Raw genomic sequence first — 19,368 nt, forward strand, 5'->3', positions numbered from 1 at the left:
TACATTCTTTTGGTGATGTAATTTTCGTCACCTACTGCACATTCCATACGGCGGCCATATTAAGTAAGGAATCACTACTTATTGTTCGCAAAAATAAAAACTAATGATACCGACAAAAATGCTAGGCTACGCTATCAAAAGTAGTAAAAATCGGAATGGTAATATTAAAAAATTGAATATTTCCTATCATCAGTTTCTAAAGCTATCAGTGATGCAAAAAAATTATATAATTTCATTAATAATGACCAAATTTACTTCGCTCGCGGATCAAATTATATCTTGAACTCACTAGTTTAATTCATTCTATTTAACAGTTTTAACTATATCGATCTTTAAGTGATGAAAATCGACTTCGAATCAACTCTTGGACAGTTAAAAAAATTGTATCCCAGTGAAAAATGATGTTTAACTTCGATCGTTCATAATTTCGTTAATAATGAACAGATTTACTTCGTTTATGACTCAAATTAAAGCTTGTGGTCGGGGAAACGTCAATTTAAAAACTGGTAATTCTTAAGAGTGTTATAAAATTTTTAAATAAATTTACAAAATGTAATTTAGAGTTTTTTTTTAAGTTAAAAATTAATTTTCATTTTCAATACTCTTTTACTTCCATTCTTCTAACGCAAAATACAATCAATGAGTAAAAAAATATGGTGTGACTGTTCCAATCAACTACGTAACAACTACGTAACGGCACATCTTATTTATTTCCACCATATAAAATATCCAAGCAAGCAGTATTTGAATAATAAAATGATTGAAACTAGAATAAAATAAATGAATATTTCTTTTTGTAAGGCAAGACTGCTGAAAATCGTATAATCTGTGAAGCTCGTGGAGGTAGACTACAAAGCCTTGTTAAAGGTTTCCCATTAAACGATGCCATGTAATTAGAATAGCATATAATATGGTTCGTTCACGTGTCGTGTGGGTAATTATCCAAACGACATTTAGTTAGCTATTCGCACGCCCGTTTGACCGAGGTTTCAAATTTCGTGCTATTCTACTGTCTCTTATTACTAGCCTCAAAGGCGTCGTATTGTCTTTTTCAACAATCGTTCTTTTAAACTGGAAATCTAGCAGGGTTGTGGAAAGTTAAAACACACCGTTCGTAAAATGTACATCTTATATTTGCCCTGCAGATTTTTATGCAAAATAAAATATTTACTTATGATATACTTGAAAAAATGCATATCGTATAGCAATTTTTTCCTTTACCGTTTGAGCATACGCCCAGCTTTTGATATTTTGTATATTTTTATACATAAAATGGAATCTTTGTGTAATGTGCACATTACATTTTTTCTGTAAATACATCAAATCTGTAGTTAATTTAGAATCTTTTTGGAAATGGAATAAGACACTGTATGAGCAGGAAAGTTAATATAACTACAATTTATGTTAACACCCGGGGGAAGGGAGGGTGGCTCGAATTTCAAGTACAACGCGACCGCGCTTTGGCAGCTGCCGCTTGTAATACGCCATTAAAAATTAATTGAAACGCGTTCCATAATGCAGCAGATTTGAATTTTCATTCGCGCAAGGGCCACGTACTTGGGTTGCAAATTTCAAGGGTAGCCGTATACAGACGTTACCTCGCGCGTTCCCGACGTAGTGGAAAATTAATAGAGCCGCTTTGCATATCGTCGAGAAGTTAGCGCGCGAGATAAAACGCTTCGGGATACGATAATTGGACATCCCGAGTCAGCCGCATGTAAATATTTGCTCTCTTTGTAACGGTTTGACACGCATATCCTGTAGAAAATTCCGCGCGCCCTAGAAACGCCTGAGAACGCGAGAGGAAATTACAACCGAGGTATAGTCCTCTGCATTCTTCTCCTTTTTCTTTTTACGAGGAAAAAATATTTTTAAGGGTTGTACAGCTAAAAAACGATCTTGCATACCCAACATTTCGATATTACTATTACAGATCAGAATAGTTTTAGATTGCATAAAAATCAACAGTCTAGACAACACAGATATTACGTGACCTATATTTGCAATAGGGATAAAAATATCTGGTATGTTAATGTATTAAAATATCACAAATTTCGTTCTATTTACTTCCGATCGTCCGTTCCAATTATGTGACTGAAAAAAAAACTTGAAGTTTCTTTGAGATTGGCACGATGTTCAATCTACGATTGGAATCGTTAACGAACTCGCAGGCTCGTTTCCACGAAGTCTGCCGACGTGACAGCGATCATTCCCCCGGATTCACCAGCGCCGCGATCTTATCGCGTTTTCTTCGAAATTTTGAGAGAACGCGATTCGTTGCCGAAAAATTCGGGCCGCATCGTTCTCGGAAAGACATTCGTACGATATCTACGGAGATAAGTTCAGCGACGGATGGTCAACAGATAGTCGACTAGATAAGAGTCCCCTTCGAGCGAACCGTCAGACAAAAGTTAAGATGACACAATGCCAAATCTGTGATTATCTCCTATATTCTCTAAGGGTTCGCAGGACCATCGCCTTTTAAGGTCCATAATCCTTTATTCGTTGGAAGAAAATGACGTGGATGAGTTTCGGTTGATAATTCCAGAAATAGTTTTGGGATCAAGTACATGTGCATGTTCAATATACTTTATTATTGAAGAATAAGATTTTGTAAGGCTTTTAATAGATGCGGTAACAAATTAAATGAATTTTTGTTATATCTTTTAAAATTCAGGCGGAGACTATAAAATTTCGTTACTCTTGTCGAGGATCCTTTCGTTCAAGTATTTCAAGGAAATCTTTTAAGCCAACCCAGCCAACGTAAGTACTCCTTTAAAGAAGGCGTTTCATGAGAAATATGGTTTAAAACATATACGATGTTGTACATGCATAGAAACGTCATTGGATTATGTTACATTACACAAGTTAATATAATGTATAAGTTACAATATAAATTGATTCAGAGTTCAGAATTCTACGAATTATGTGTACCTAAATGCACGCATTCGCATACAACGCAGTATTATATTATTATTAAGCAGGAGTAAACCTGTATTTTGTATTGCTTTTGTCAATTCAGTAAAACAGAAAAAAGATGTGATAAATTTACCTACTAAATTTTTTAAAAGTCACGTGACTAGCTCCTCAACTGTATCTCGAGGAGAACAAAGTCAGACAATTCACTTCTTTTATTTCGCACTATTTATTCCCCGGTTCCTTGTCGTGTCTCTATTCACGTCGTACCGCTGCTTTTGTTTCGCCTCTTGCAAGCATTCCCGCCTGTTTTCACAGTTACTTCATCGCTACGCTTCATTTCTCTCACTTTCCATTCTGATCTTCCTCCTTCGAAGAGAGAAGGGTTTCTCGCTCCCTTTTGTTTCAATAATTTCTTGCTCCTCGTGCACTTGCGGTTTCCATTCCTTGAGATCAGCAAATCTTAGTAACGGCTTACTTCGATTAGATCATTTTTTTCCATGTATTCAACACTTTCTTAAATTATACGCAACATTCTAATGATCTTTGTACATTGTTGGATAAAATATGCCTTCTGTGTGTTTTATATATTTTATTAAATTATACACATATTATAAATATTTAATGTGTCGATGATTAGTATATTTGACTCAATTTTACAAAATTTCTAGAAATTCATAAATATATCGCACATAGATTTTTTAAACTGACACAAGTCAAAAACCTGTACTTTGAGTTATCACCATTCAAGAATTAGATAAACAGCCTTTTACTAAACACCAATAGTGTACAAAATTAGCTTCAAATTCCACCCACTATAAAGCACTACTATCATCTCTTCTTGTCTTGAAGCTACCTCCACTGGTTCGGCAAGAGTGATACATTAGCAGTTGAGTATCGAATCTTGTGGTATATAAGTGTTATAAACGTGTTTGAAAACTGTTATTCGTTAAACTGCTTATGTAATTATTTTTTGTTAAGCTTACTAGTAGATTTCCCGATTTTTCCAACACATTAATTTTCGACTTGTGTCACTTTAGAAATACGTATGCGATATAAGTACACATAGTATAAATGAGCATAATAGTTACATATAGTATAAATGAAGTACAAAACAAATTAGGTTATCATGATTTTCTTACAGATTCATCTTACAAATTGTACTCATTCTATTAGTATGTTTTTCTACTCGCTACATAATGAATTTCCGTTTACATACATATGTGTTCCTTTATGCATTCCAGCGCAGGCACATAACTCACCGTAAATGTACGTTTGCGTACGTAATTTATAGCACATAGTTTGCTAGTCATAAGCTAGTATAGTCGACCCACTGTGGGGTTCTAGTGCCCCTTATACGTTGCCAGTATCACTCTAACAATAAGTTCTCCACAGTTGCTTTATATACCAATATGCATGTATACCCTTTGTGCTGACAATACTGTATGCAAACGATTCACGCATGAGAGCTCTTTCCAAAACTAGATTAATCCTCAGAAACTTTCTATTTATCTTCACTTCATGTCTTTCGTGGGACTTACAAATCCTATGAGTCCCATGTGTAATCTCAATCTAGAACCACTTTATGCACGAGTTAGTTATGAATGAGTATGAGATTAAGTTAGGTTCTTTATTGTGTGTGTGTGGGTATGCAGGCTCGCGTGCGTGCGTGTGGTTATATATTATGTATTTTATAAACAATGTGATGAAGATTCCTTCGATACACTGGCGATCGTTCTTACAACAGATGTACTTTTAATTTTGGAATTCTTTTCATGTAACATTTTATCAGAAATTATTGGGAAAAGGAAAAAATAAAGGGAGGTTATTAATCTTCATCAAGGAAATATCGTAAAAGAGCCCTGGGTTACAGCGGTGAAACAATGGACGGATTCCTCTGAACAATACGTGCGCTATGAATTTCCCTAAATAATACCTAACGGTTCGCGGAGCGGAGCGCTTTCCGTCGATCTTCAGTCGATTTATCTCGGAGCCCTGAAAGGTCAGCAAGACCGTCTGTTTATCCCGTGGGATTGTACCTTCTCCACGTGCAATTTCGTTTCTGGCAATCTCCATCTACCGTCAAAATCGTCCGCCAAAATTGTTCCTCGACTCAACCTTTTCGCACCAATGTTCATGATTACAATTGAGCATCTCATTGTCTCATGATTTCGTCTAATTTATGCTTGATTACATTGAGATATAATTTAAAAATACATTAATTGTTGAATGTTAGAATATATTTCTGTTATTATTCTTCTTTATTATAACAACAAACATAACATGCAAATGTTAACTACAAAGCTTGACAACACAGACAACATTGGATATCTTTTTAACTACCCTAGCTTATAAAATATTCTTTATCAATACTGAATTTAGTTAACAAAAAAGAGAAGCATATTGTGAAAATATATTTTCTACTCTGAATCGAAGCATCTCGCAGGGCTATCAGAACGTAACAAGGGAATTAGCATTTTTTTCGGATACGTTGCAGCTGTTGACAAGCGTTGTCGAGTACATTTATTTTGTCTATCTAGCTGTGCAACGTTATGTACCGACGAGAGCACGCACGAGAAGTGTTGTAGCAGCACGTTGTCTCGTCCGATAAGCTTCTCACGAGGATTACAATCTTTGTAAACAGTTTGCACGACGGCATCGTTTTTTCCCATGTTATTTGTTTCCTCTTTTCTCTGCCTCATAGTTGCTCAGTAAATTTTCAAATACAGTAACAGTTTAAATGGATGTGTGAGTCTATACATAGAAGGTTAAAAATCATTGATAAATCGTCAAACAATTGGTTAGAAAAATTTCTAATAAAAAGAAAATCAATGGATATTTTAATAATAATATATATAAATAAGCTTTAATTCTTCGTCCATGTCTATACATTACAAAATAAAGAAACAGAAGGAATCTGTATGTTAGAATTATTAGTTGGTATTTAACGTTTGGTTTTTTATTCGGATTTGGATAATAAAGAATAAACATTATTTAATTAATTTAATTGGAAGAAATTCAAATTAATGATTGAATTTTAATTGTTAATTAAATTTAGAATAATTCGAATAGAGATTTAGGGAAAAATTTCATCGTTAATTGTTAATGCGGTAATTAAAATATCTTATATCGACTTCAAAAATTGGTATTTATTATCAAGCCAGAGATTTGAACCTCATAATCAAGATTGCATCAAATTGACTTCTAACAGATATTACTTTCAATCACTGATTTCAATCATCAATCTTTTTTGCAAGAACTTCTGAAATGCCTAACGGTGATTTAACAGCATACATATGCACGCTTCTGTCATAGTACATAGAGATGCAGAGATGCAGAGATGCAGAGATGAATTGCAAACGTACATATTGACCACGTTCGTTATACACGTCTACCTACATATGCTCCCGATCCTCGTGTGTATAACAGCATTACGCGGCCCCGGTGGCTCTAGGATACACAGACACACGCTTAATCCAGGACAGTCTGTAGATACACGCGCGTATAGGTAATTCTAAGCCGAGGAGAATCCTATCTTCACCGTATTTCTTCACCGGAACATCTCCGGCCGTGTTTCTTCGAGTGCGAGTATTTTCAAAAGCGAAGCTTAGCAGTTGTTCATCTATGCGCAGGTAGGTTCTGGCGCTGCTTAAGTTGCAGAGACGACCACGTGGCCTGAGGTCACTACGCTTCTTCTGACCAGACGAGTTTATACCAAGACACTCGGCTGTTGCCTTTCAAACTTCCACGAAAACTCGACCTATCTACGTTTTTGAAACACGATCTTGTATTCCTAACGAAAACACTTTACGACTATTTAACTCTCATTTGATTTATTCCTCGATTATAAAATTGATTTGAAGAAGTATTTCAAAATACTGAATAAATTGCATTGTACTTGTGAAATTGTTTGCATAAAGCAACTGATATCTGCTGCATCCTCTGTAAAATTGTTCATAATAACATAATTTATTTGATAGTAATAAAAACAGCAAATCGTTTAGTGAAATGAAGAAGGGGAAAATGGGGGGAAATAGAGAAGGGTTAAAAGTTAAATATACAACTGAAATTCATTTTCGCACCTCGGTATTCTCTGGTTAAATTATGATGTAGAATAAAATGGATGGAACGGACAGATAGAACTGAAGTATAATAAATAAATGTATCAAGACTTATTCTTCTATAAAATTCAAAATCACCGACGATAGAGACGCATGAATGGCGATCGAATTTTCAAATTTATTGAGCTTGCGGGATATACGATACGCGTTCACCGTACCCGCGCCTGAATACATTATATACAGGGTGTCCCAGAACTAGTGTAAGATATTGAAATGGGAGGTGCCTGACGCAATTCTAAACAACATTTTCCTTTGCGAAAAATTTGTCCGTGGGGTGGTTAAGGAGTTATTAATAAAAAACCCCGACCAATGAGAGCGCTCAGCTGGCGCGAGCTCTGGCTCGGGAGCGTTGGCTCGCGGCCGGACGCTTGGCTTTTGACGCGTGAACAAGCGCTCTGCTTAATACGAAGCGGTTTAAGAAAATAACGAATAATAAACTACATGAATGACAATGCAAGGAAATAAATAGCAATTAATACATTTTACTGTACAGATTAGACATACCCATTCAACCGCAGCACATGCTCCGAGGAATCATGGTCAGTGGGTCAGAGTACCGATTTTTACCGCTCGTAGGTAAAACAGATGGTCGGCCACAGCTGATGTTCAGAGCAGGTCAATGACCTGCACTTGCTGTTCTCTTCCTTCCGCGATCACAGTCCCTTTCTCACTGTTAATTCTTTCTATTTTACGTCTTCTTTTTCACTTTTACTTTATACTCTGCACTGTACGATTATTTTTATTTCAAACGGGTTCGAAAAGAAAAAGTGTAATGTTATTATTCGTTATTTTCTTAAACCGCTTCGTATTAAGCAGAGCGCTTGTTCACGCGTCAAAAGCCAAGCGTCCGGCCGCGAGCCAACGCTCCCGAGCCGGAGCTCGCGCCAGCTGAGCGCTCTCATTGGTCGGGGTTTTTTATTAATAACTCCTTAACCACCCCTCGGACAACTTTTTCGCAAAGGAAAATGTTGTTTAGAATTGCGTCAGGAACCTCCCATTTCAATATCTTACACTAGTTCTGGGACACCCTGTATATCTTTAGTAACCTGAGCTTTGCTCCTATGTCCACGATAATATCTCTTACCGTTCCTAACCTCTCCTCTCATATTTCTATTCCTTGGATACAATAGGAGATTGATTTACATCTCGACGAACAGTGAAACTTCCTATCTTCACTTCTGATAAAATACGACTTCCTACATATATATATATATTAGTTCCTCCTCTTATTATGTATTTATCGAACTTCTACATTGAAAATTGTACATATACTTAATATTACTATACCTAAAGGTTAAAGTATTAGGTCATTGAATATGAAATTTTTTTCCCTCGAACACAATAAATATAATAAAAAAACCATGTTATACCGGGTGAATCACCTAAGTCATTTGATTTCGAGGAACACATTACATGGTGTACATAGCTTTCCTGCAGGTGGAGGTGCTTGGGAGATCTGAAGATCTACGATCTACTTTGTTTTTTCAAATGGAATGAGACATTTTTTTATATATCGGACGATGCAACTGAACATTCTTTATAACAAAATGTAAAATTCGTACAAAACATCAGACAATACATTAAATAACGTAGGCCAGTCCTTACTTCGTCGATTTCAAAAATACTGTGATGCAAATGATCATTACGTTGAACCATTCTTGTAAATGATCACTAATGTCAGTATGAATTTTAGAATTATTTAAATTGAAATATCTCCTAAACTACTAGCTTTTCGACATACATAGGTCAATAAGTTTTTATAAAGAATGGTTAGCTCGATCATTTGATGTATAAAAAGATACCCCATTCCATTTGAAAAACCATGTGGACCTTCAAATCTCCTAAGCACCTCCATGTGCAGAAAAATTATGTACACCATGTAATGTCTTCCTCGAAACTAAACAACTTTTGACTGAGACATCTCTTTCTATCTCAACAAATATAGAAATTACTCAGGTAGCTTGCCTTAAGCAGCTCATCCTATGTACATATTTGATGTATATAATTTAAGACTGATTTTTACACATTCTTAAATGATTTATTAATTTTATTATACCGGATTTATTTGAAAATTGCAACGCATAAAATAAAACTAAAGAATCTTGGAAACTGGTTGAAGATCAACTCTTAAAATAGATGGTCGCGTTCCAAGCTTAAAATACTTTTTGACCACGGCCTAAACTGCCAAACCAGAAATTTCGCAATACTGTTTTGCCCGCGCGATAAATTCAATCGCTTGTCTAAAGCGGGTTCGTAATGGGCTGCATTTTTTTCGTCTACTGGCCACTTGCACAAAATCATGACGACGTATTTGACAGCGGCGGCAGTGTAAATGGGCCGATTAATGGAACGAGGTTACGTTAATTTGGTTGCGCGCGGTCGAATAAACGGAACAGAAAGCGTTGTCAGCAGAAATCTCGACACGGTGTAGTGCGTAGCAGCGAAAAATACAGCAGAGCCCGATTTGCACCTGAACGACGACGATACGAAAAGAGCCAGCGCCGTGTGGAATTGTTAAAAGCTAGATAATTAATTGCTTAGTATGGAGTCTCACTAATTAATTTACGACGAAACGTTCTCGCGTACACATCAGTTAATGAGCATTAAAACAAAGAAAACATGGTAAGCATGTATTTGAAACAAATTGAACATACGAGACATTTTCTTAAATCTTGCAAGGGAAGTCATTTAATGGTCAGACTCTGATTTTAATGAAATTTCATAAGCTTCAAAAACAGTTAAAAATATTAGATACGTATTTTCTTTATTTGCAGTAGCTCAAGTTTAACTCTTTGGGATTAAAAAATGTTCCATCTTATGCTTAGCTTTTTATGCTTGATGGGATTTATTTTTACCCACCTCGAAAAGTTAAAGTTATTCATAGTCATATGGTTTAATATATCATTTGAAGTTTCATATAAAGTTATTTAAAAAACAACGTGCAACTTGGGTTTTTGTTTCTCTTTGAAATCGTGTGCATCAAAAAGTTAANTGAAACCATCCTCCGAAGTTAACTGCTATCAATTTTTTTAAATATTTAAAAAAAATTCTTTAATCCTAATATTTTTTTTCGAAACATTAAAGACCATGTGTAATCAATTTTTGTTGAAATTTTTGTTTTCTATCTCACACCGGTTTTAAGTATTGAACACATGCGAATTTGCGGTATGCGATTCTCGTGTGCAACGATGATGTTTTTATGTTGATTAATAAATAATCTTGTTAGTCATTAAATTAAAGAAGTATAAATGGTTAGTTTATAAGACTTATGATGATACATTTGGTTAAACATAAGACAGCGTATTAATAAAGAACGTGTGACTCGTGAGTTCTCAACACAGAAAGCGCATGCGCACCATCCCATGGTGCTAACTTATAAAATATCCTACAAATCTCAAAATAATGAATCGTGTATAAAGACGTGAACGGGTTTGAACCGTTGTCTATTATCCTGTTGATATTATTGTATATGAAATTAATATTTACAAAGAATAAAATGCTTTGTTTATTACATTCCCGGCGTCAAGACAGCAATTTAGTGGTTTAATCCTGGGTACTGCAGATAAAATAAAATATATATTCTAACATTTTTAGTTGTTCTTAATGCTTGTCACATTAAAATCGAGGTCTGTCCATTGAAAGCCTTTCCTTAGTCGCAAGTTAGAATAAAACGTTTTGTCGAATCTAACAAATGACGTTTTTTACTGTAAATTATTACAAAATTCTATACTTTGTAAAATTCATCAGTCTTTTTGATAATGCATGGAAGCTATTAACCAAAACCTTATGAACGTGTACGTTGAAACGAGAAGAGAAAAACTGGAACAAAAACGTTTATGCCGGCTGATTTGTGCGGAAACAAATGAAATCGCAAGGGAATTCGTTGAATATTCGACGTTTCGTGCAGTGAGGAAGCGTGTTAAGAGATAAAACGTGTTGAGAGGGGGTCGAACAGCGCGATATTATCGCGCGAAGCTAGTGCCAGGCAAAGTGCTATTAAAATATAATTAACGTCGCTATAAATTATATTTACTGGCCGCGTCTATGTACGCGTGACCCCCCGTAAATCGATTCGCGGCCTCTAGCGCCCCGGGTAAGTTTTATGCGAGTTTTAATATACGGGTATTAATAAAGGGATGTCCCGCGATGTAACCGCCCTCCGGGCGACGTGTTAAAGACAACTTATTAGATCTCCCGTGAGCAGAGTTTTAAGTATCAGTGGCGCATTATTAATTACCAGTTTACAAAAGAAAAATTCGAAATGGTTACCTTAATATCTCAATCAAATACAGCGCAAACAATATAATGAAGGATTCTTTTTCCGTATTGTACATATAATAATGTTTTACTTGATGCTAAATATCTGTGGATTGGTGCAAAAAGTGGCAATGTCATAGTTTTGCAAAACTGAGCCTGTAAACAATTGTTTATTCTACATTATATATTTTTTGTACGGGGTGGAATTGCGAAGTTTTAAGGCAAGATAAGAAGCGAAGAAATTGCAGGTGAAGTACATAAAATCCGCGTTAGGACTAACAATAAGTACGCAAACTCCCGAGCATATGTATAGTGTTGAAAAAAACGAAGAGAGGCAAAATAAGACTGAGAGCTTGGAAGAGAGCGGGGAGAGATGACGAAGAGGCCGGAGGAGTAGAAGGGAGAAAACTGATCAGGGAACATGTAAAAGAGAAGGAAGATATCAGATCAGGAAGATAATTACGGGTACTCGAACTTCATGTGCTAGTTAAACTTATGGGATCCTGCCCGAACTCGAAAAAAATTTTCATTCCGAATTTCATGGTACTAATTCATTTCATGATAATAATAAAATATTAAAATAGAAAAAGTTATTGAACAATTACACACATATCACTTTTATAGAGTTGTTTATTTTTACTAGATTTTGCTTGAAGTACGAGTAAGAATATCTAAAATGGTGGGAATTTGGTGAAATCGGTTTCTCGTTAAAGCAAGAGCTTTCGAAGTTTAGGCTGATGGAAAATATCGCGCGGGAGCGGCGCAAAAAAGGAAACCGTGTCGAATCCACTCAGACACGCAGAGCTAACTCGACGAGTTTGTCCTCCCGTAGTGCGACGTTTGATCGGCGACGCTCGAGTGTCGTCGAGGAGCAGTGAAACATTGTTCGTTGCACCTGTTGATGCTTTTTTACGCGTAGCCGACTATGGCGTTGCGCGACGCGTCAGAAGTGATCTTCAACTCGAACCAATTTCGTCATTGTCAAATAGTGAATGATAAGTTACTTCATCAAAATCGAGTAGTATAGTCTGCAAGTATTAACATCGTTTGACAGCAGAAATAAAGAATTAGGTTAGTTAATGACAATAATTGAATCACTTGATGAACAAAATATGTGAAAGAATGATTTAAGTTAGAGATAGGTAGCCCTAACGGGAGTCTGGATGAGAGAAACGGGTAAATGTGTGACGCAAAGTTTATTTAAAAAAAAGAACTCAATATATTTTATGATAAACCCTGCACCCTTATTATAATGAATAATTCAAAAAAAAAGAATGGACGGCGACCCGACGACGGAGATCCTCCTCGTCCCGATTTTTCGGTTCCTATTCGCTAAACAGAATAACCGAAATTCTTGATCATGCACGAGTACTCGTGTTATCGACAAGACTACCTGCGAGTTGATTCCACTCGCAGGTGTTTGAGTGGACTGTAAATAAAGCAATGGAGCGAGATTCCTCGTACCACCTATACTCGACAAGAGAATAGATTTCTCTAATTCTCTTGTGCGAGCTGAACGATTTTAAATTCGTTGGCGAAGCGAGCAATCGCCGTGCTCGACGCCGGTCCCTTTCCTTTCAGGAAATAACTTCCTTTTTTTCAAAGAAACAACAGTCACAAACTGCTTGAACGTTGAATTTCTTTATGGAAACTATCTCAACGCTGGATTTCGATCCGCAAGTCCTCGAAATCCTTTGACGAACGCGAGCGAGTTTGCGGCGAGCACGTCGTTCTAAACCGCCATTCCGTTCCGGCTTAAAAAAGCTACAGCTTAAAAAAGCTATAGGTAGACGTCGATCAATAACGAATAACGCAGATCGGGAACACGTTGTGAAGTTGGTCGTAAAGCAACTCCGTTTTAATTGGGACGATGCCGCCTCAAACAGGATCTTCTGTCACGAAATGGGAAAGAGATTGACATTCCAAGTCTAAATCTCGGTAAAAGATCCCTAACTCGTTCGCAACGAACGCAAACTATTCGATTGCGAGAGGCGAGTACGTCGAACTCGACTGAACGCCGATGCGGACGCACAACGGACTGAGAAATTCAGATTCGCTGATCTCGACAATTGTGACGGAGAGTATCTCTGTCTTAAACTTACTGCTAGCAGTTATTCGATCGCTGTACAGATAAAGTCTCTGGCTATAAATGCATAGAATGGTTTACCAATTGCTGTGAAGAGGACGGTCATGCGTCTTCGACGGTGAATCGTGAAGTAATAAAATCCATCTCAGTCGAAATCGTGTGGCCACGATTGTCCGCAACTGCGCAAACGGTGGATCAATCCATCCTTATTCGATACCAGAATTTCTTGCACGATTATATATCATTTGAACAATTAAATCGTACGATCCAAATTCCGATTACGATCAATATAAATAGCGTGATTTCTAAATTTAGAAATTTATATCAGTGCACGTACTGCAATTCTGTATTCCTTCGCTCGGTACTTTTACGAGTCGACCGAGCGGCTAGCGGCTTAAGGGGATTAAGTAATTGGCTCGACATTCCTTGTATTATTCAATGTTACGGATTCCCGTAACGATACTGTCAATCTTCCAAGAAGAAATATCCCAATTGTAATGAAGCGCATGTGACTCATGCGAATTCTTCCTTTTTTATCCTGACTTTCTAATAATTTATGTTAAACAAAAATTATGTTCAACTTCGATTCCGTGAAACTTTTTTGCATTCACCATTTATTTTGATTGCATTCACGTGTGAAATAACTTGTGACAAATCAATTTTGAGTTTAGGAATACATTTGTTCAAAAGTTATTAAACGATGAAGATTCCGAAGTGTTGACGTATGTTCTAACTTTTAGCATGACATTAGCTCAATGTTAAATCTTTTGAAAGTTTTTATCATCACCTAAAATTTAGAACATAAAGGAGCCCGCAAAAATAGATTAGCGCTCAATTATCTTTCATTCTCTTCCATAATCTGATTGTAATTGATGAAAGAAAAGAGAGTGTGAAGTACTAGTTATCGGAATTCATCGGTACAGAAGTTATACGTGGTTAAATGTTAATAGATGTTGGACACAATATTGTTTTCTTTAGTGTAATAATAATATAAGTTATTAATCTTACATTGCTTTAAAAAAATATAAATTTATATGTCTTTATCGAAATCGTTTAAACCAGACTGCCATGTGTCTTTCATTAATTTAAGGAATTATAGTTCTGTAACATAATTATTTCATTATTATATACATTACGATAAAAGAAAATCATTCGTATTTCTATTTTACGCTGCGCGCTGCCTCGCGCGACTACGCTTGGCTATACGCGCCGCGCCAACGCATTCGGCTACGCATGGTATTATTTTCTTCATGTGGTGCACAGGCTGTCCGGCACTAAACGGGCAGATATTAGTTATGGTTGTGGTCGGAGTCAACCCAAAAACTAATCTTCGGATGGAGGAACGTATGTGGACCCGCTACGTTGCAAAACTCTCGAGTTCGGTATATGTGTGTATATGTATTTCCAGACGTATCCACTTTCAAGTGTTTTATTAATTCATACTAAATTCTTCCTTAATTGTAAAATAAACGGATAAGATATCGATTTTCTACAACGAAGATAGCATTGGGCGTGAACGGTTAATTATCAAGGAAAATGTAATTAAGTATTCGTGGTAGGAACACGGCTGACAGAGCATCGTGTATACATGCGTCCCAATTCCGTACAATATAACTCGGTGGCTCAAATACCGGACCCATTATCAGTAATCGTTGAACTGATAGCTTGTAAGCAGTTTCCAGTCGACCGCTTTGGTATTCACCCAGCATGATATTGATTACGTTTTACCAGTCGTTCGTAACTGAGCGATCGCTTTATCCCTGTACCACCATTCATAAGTATTAGGACACTTACAAATGCTCATTGTCTGTAAAAAAAGTCTGACAAACATTCGATCTTGGTAAAGATTATAGTAAATGATATAACATCAATTATTTATTCAATGGCTAGATTAGATCAGTCTGTTTCATTTCATTATTAAGTAATCATTTCTTAAATGATGAGATTAGGTTATAAGTTCACAAATTCAATACAGAGCGAATAGACAGGTGTCTACTCCTTCTGCAAGGGTCCCAAGGTGTTACCCGTAGGAGGACCTACACATATTTATGTATTGACGTATGAAGAAAGTATTTCGCCCTAACTGATGATAACTCTGTCCGTGTTCACAGTACTTCACAGTAGTAAGAGTAAATCTGTGAAAAAAGAACGGGGCTCATTTTGAAGGGTCGAACATCGACGAAGTATCTGTCACCTGATCAACTCCATATTCTCTACAAAAATTATGTCACAATAAGGTATTGGATACATCAACTAGATCAGAGTTTTCCACTTGATTTTTACCAATAAAACTACTTGAAACGGGAGAAATATTTAATTCTTATTCCCCGATATTGAATCTCTAGTAACCCAAAGATTAAAGTTGATTAGGTTTGTTAAACTTACATTGTTCAACGTTTATTCAATGATCTACATGTACACAGGTTTGATGTCATATGAATGATTTAGTCACTAATTTTGTTGTATAGTTAAACGCATAATAAGTCTCGATTTGTGCGACGTACGTGCGAATCGTCAACACTGATTCACTTAATCCAAATGGGCAACATTCAACGAGTCATTACTCCGAACGAGAATAGGAATAGCTGGTTACAATTTTCACCGTTCCCAAGGATGATCGTACTAGCGTTCAGCAATTCAGAAATCGTCGATTTTATGATTCCACTTGAATCCATTACCATCATCGACGTTCATTTTCCATTCTTATCGTTCTTTGCCCGGACGAGAGGAGAGACCCCGAATCTTTGACCATTCCCGGGTTCTTTCATAAACTTCTCCAGGGGAAACTAGTTCCGAACGAAAACGCCTCAAGGCTGCGACTTTGTGCCTTTGAGGGAGGAACGAAGAAACGGAGTCGGCCGAAGTTGGCCAAAGTTCGAACGGAAGTAGCCGTAAACGCCGGACAAGGAAATTCGAGGGTTGGCTAAAAGAAAACCGAGAAACAATGCGTCGATACGAATACAAAAGAAACGCGACGCGAGTTGCAACATAGAGTATGCCAGCGTACATAAATTCTTAGAACTTAATTGTAAAACGTATCTCAAAGACATTCCTCAATAATTGTGATATCGACGTTTCATATTCATTAAATTCTCACTCAGCAGTACATTATAATTTTAACTGAAATATGTACGTAATACGAATCTGTCTACAAAATTAGCGTGCGATAAAATTCCAACTCGAAATTCTGTGCAGTATGATTCCAAAATTAATGATGAATTTTAGGTTAATAGAATCACATTGCATGAATTCTCGAGTTGGAATTTTATTGCACTCTATGTTAGATCAGATTCATATTGTTTACACATCGAGTTAGAATTGCAGTGTATTCTTGTTAGAATTACAGTAATCTTCGGGTATAGGATAGAAGATAGGCGCAAGCCACCCTCACCAATTCTTGAAAATGCTCGTTCGATGCGAGCCTCGAATCTTACCTATTCTTCTCTCTGTGCTGAGGAATCAGTTTAATACTCGTGACGATTACTCAGAAAATATCGCACTTACATGAAAATTGTGTAGGACCTTACTTGCAGGTGACAATAGTATCTACAACTTTTATCTAAAACATTCTTTCCCAGCATCGAGTCTTTCTATGTTTATTCTTCTTTTATCTCAATTGCTGTCGCGCTCACACACTCGACACTACTTTTTCCCATACTGCGCGCTCGAATAATGAGCGATTCTGTGTACGTAATCCACCGCTCCGAATATGTGACCAGGGATACCAGAATGTAGGATTTCTCCTCTTCCCGAGTTGTCCCTCACTACTTTTTTTGCCCCCACTTACGTTATCCATGATCATTGGGGACATGTCTAATAATGCCATATGTATGTAAGTGGGGAGAGCACATTGAGCATACAACAGCATACAGTAGTGGGGAGAGCTCGGGAAGAGAAGAAATCCTACATTCTGGCATCCCTGTATGTGACTAAACCCGGTTCCGATCGATGACCAAATACCTGGAGATTACTGTATATGAATAAAAGGCATCGATATATTTACACATTTAGTTTTTTTCTCACTTAGAATAATTTTCTTACAGAATATAACAGAATATTGTAATCTAATTTAATTTAACCATTGAATAAGTGAAATTATGCGCATATAATCATGATAGAGGACACATACGCAAACAACATTTTGCATACAAATTTGATTAATTCTCCCACGTGATCCAACAATTTTCTTTTATACTACACATTGCACGACAAATGGAATTCTGAAACTCGATGATTTACGAGTAATTAAACACGTCGAATCATCATTGTGCAAATCAATATCGATTTCAGATCGTACGGTAGAATTATAGTTAGCCGCCGGCTGTTGAACACGATAATCGTGACCCTGGGATTGTCAAATCTAATAGCATACCTTGTCGGACCAATATCGATGTCTTCGAAGTCATGAAACGTGATTGCGGTCACCTCCCTAGATGTTGAACATGACAACAATGATCCTGTGGAGGACTTAAGTGTGCTAATGGAGCAGCGTCCGTGTCGTGGTATGTAATAGCGGTACCCTAAACTCGATACAGCCTCTCGTTGACCGTGGACAAATTGTCCAATAAGTCGTGAAACTTCCGTGAGGATAGATTCTTAAGTAAAAATGAATTATAGAATTTGATATTACAGTTTTGTATCCATTATATGAATTAATGGAAAGACAAGTGTTCACATAACGGAGATCCTACTTATTAGTACATTTCTCTCTCTTTCAGTTGTTTTATATTCTTAGAATTCAGTATTTCATTTAATTTAAGGACAGAAGAAAAGATTAAACAATTTATATAATATTATTGAGTAAAGCCTAATTCTTTATTAGAACATATATTGCTTTTACTATTTTAACTTTACGGCATCTAATCGATACTTTTGATTGGCACGCTTAACAAATCTAGAATATTTGGATGGAATATAATTGTAGCAACGATTCGATAATGGTCGAGGTGCATTAACTTGTTTGATTTAAGAGTCATTAGTATCGAGGTCTAGGCCGATTGGACAGAGAATCATTATTGTCAACACTGTCGGGCTGGAATCGACCAATATGAGCGTACGTAAATTTGAGATAGTCAGTATCAAATCGCGTCGCGTCAACAAGATACCCCGCGGCTCTAATCGATGTCGATTTGTTTGATCTGCGGGATATTAGCGGCAGTTTCTACAACTGGAGACAATCCACGTTGTCAATCACCGAAATTCAATTAATGATTCAATCAATACGAATGCTTATTAAAAGTAACATCATTGATTCAGTCGTAGAATTCCAATAAATAAATTTTTGATTCGTCAAAATACAAGAATGAATTCATTATTTAAACTCAACGAAACAAAATATTCTTTATCCCACATTATCTTTCTTGATTCATCTTGTTGATTGTAGTTGTATTTTCTTTTAGAAGAAATTAGAACATTTTTTATTCAATTTTCAGGATATATTTAACAATAGAAGTTTGATTGATTAATAGAATGCACGTCTTTATGTACTTATAGAAAATCGGAGCGTAAAAGAATGTATTCTTGAGACATTTTATTGTATACTTCGTTTTAAGTAGAAGTACACAGTTTATTATTGTTAGAATGCAGATCGAAAATGAAGCAGCAGTTCGTATTTACATAGTAATAAAGAATGGTGTAAAGCAATCGAGGAACAGAGTATAAATACAAACGTTAATAATGAGACTTTAATTAATAAATAAAAAAGTTAATACTCTTCTGGTATTAAATCAGATCTAGGTAGCCACTACTTATATTCGAATAACACAGTCTTCCAAAATCCATCCACTTGCCAGGAATATGTTTCTTAAATTATATGATTCATACAAATTTTTAAATTCCTTAAAATTCCCTGCAATTGAACTATTGAACATAGCACAATGTCTAGTTAAAAATGTTCAGGTCCATAAAAAAATGAATCCGTGAATCTTGGAGTACCGTGAAGGGGAGGAGAGAAGAGAGAAGAAAATTCAAATGGAAGAAACAGAGTGC

General features: G+C 36.3%; 1 protein-coding gene across 1 annotated transcript in view; it reads right to left on the reverse strand.

Moving 5' to 3' along the window:
- The window catches only part of LOC108629210 (uncharacterized), a 124,623-nt gene that overhangs the window by 1,957 nt on the left and 103,298 nt on the right, over nt 1-19,368 (reverse strand). The window lies entirely within an intron of this gene.

The sequence above is a fragment of the Ceratina calcarata genome, unplaced genomic scaffold (assembly GCF_001652005.2).
Source record: "Ceratina calcarata isolate Rehan_Ccalc_2016 unplaced genomic scaffold, ASM165200v1 scaffold131.2, whole genome shotgun sequence".
NCBI classification, from domain to species: Eukaryota; Metazoa; Arthropoda; class Insecta; order Hymenoptera; family Apidae; genus Ceratina; species Ceratina calcarata.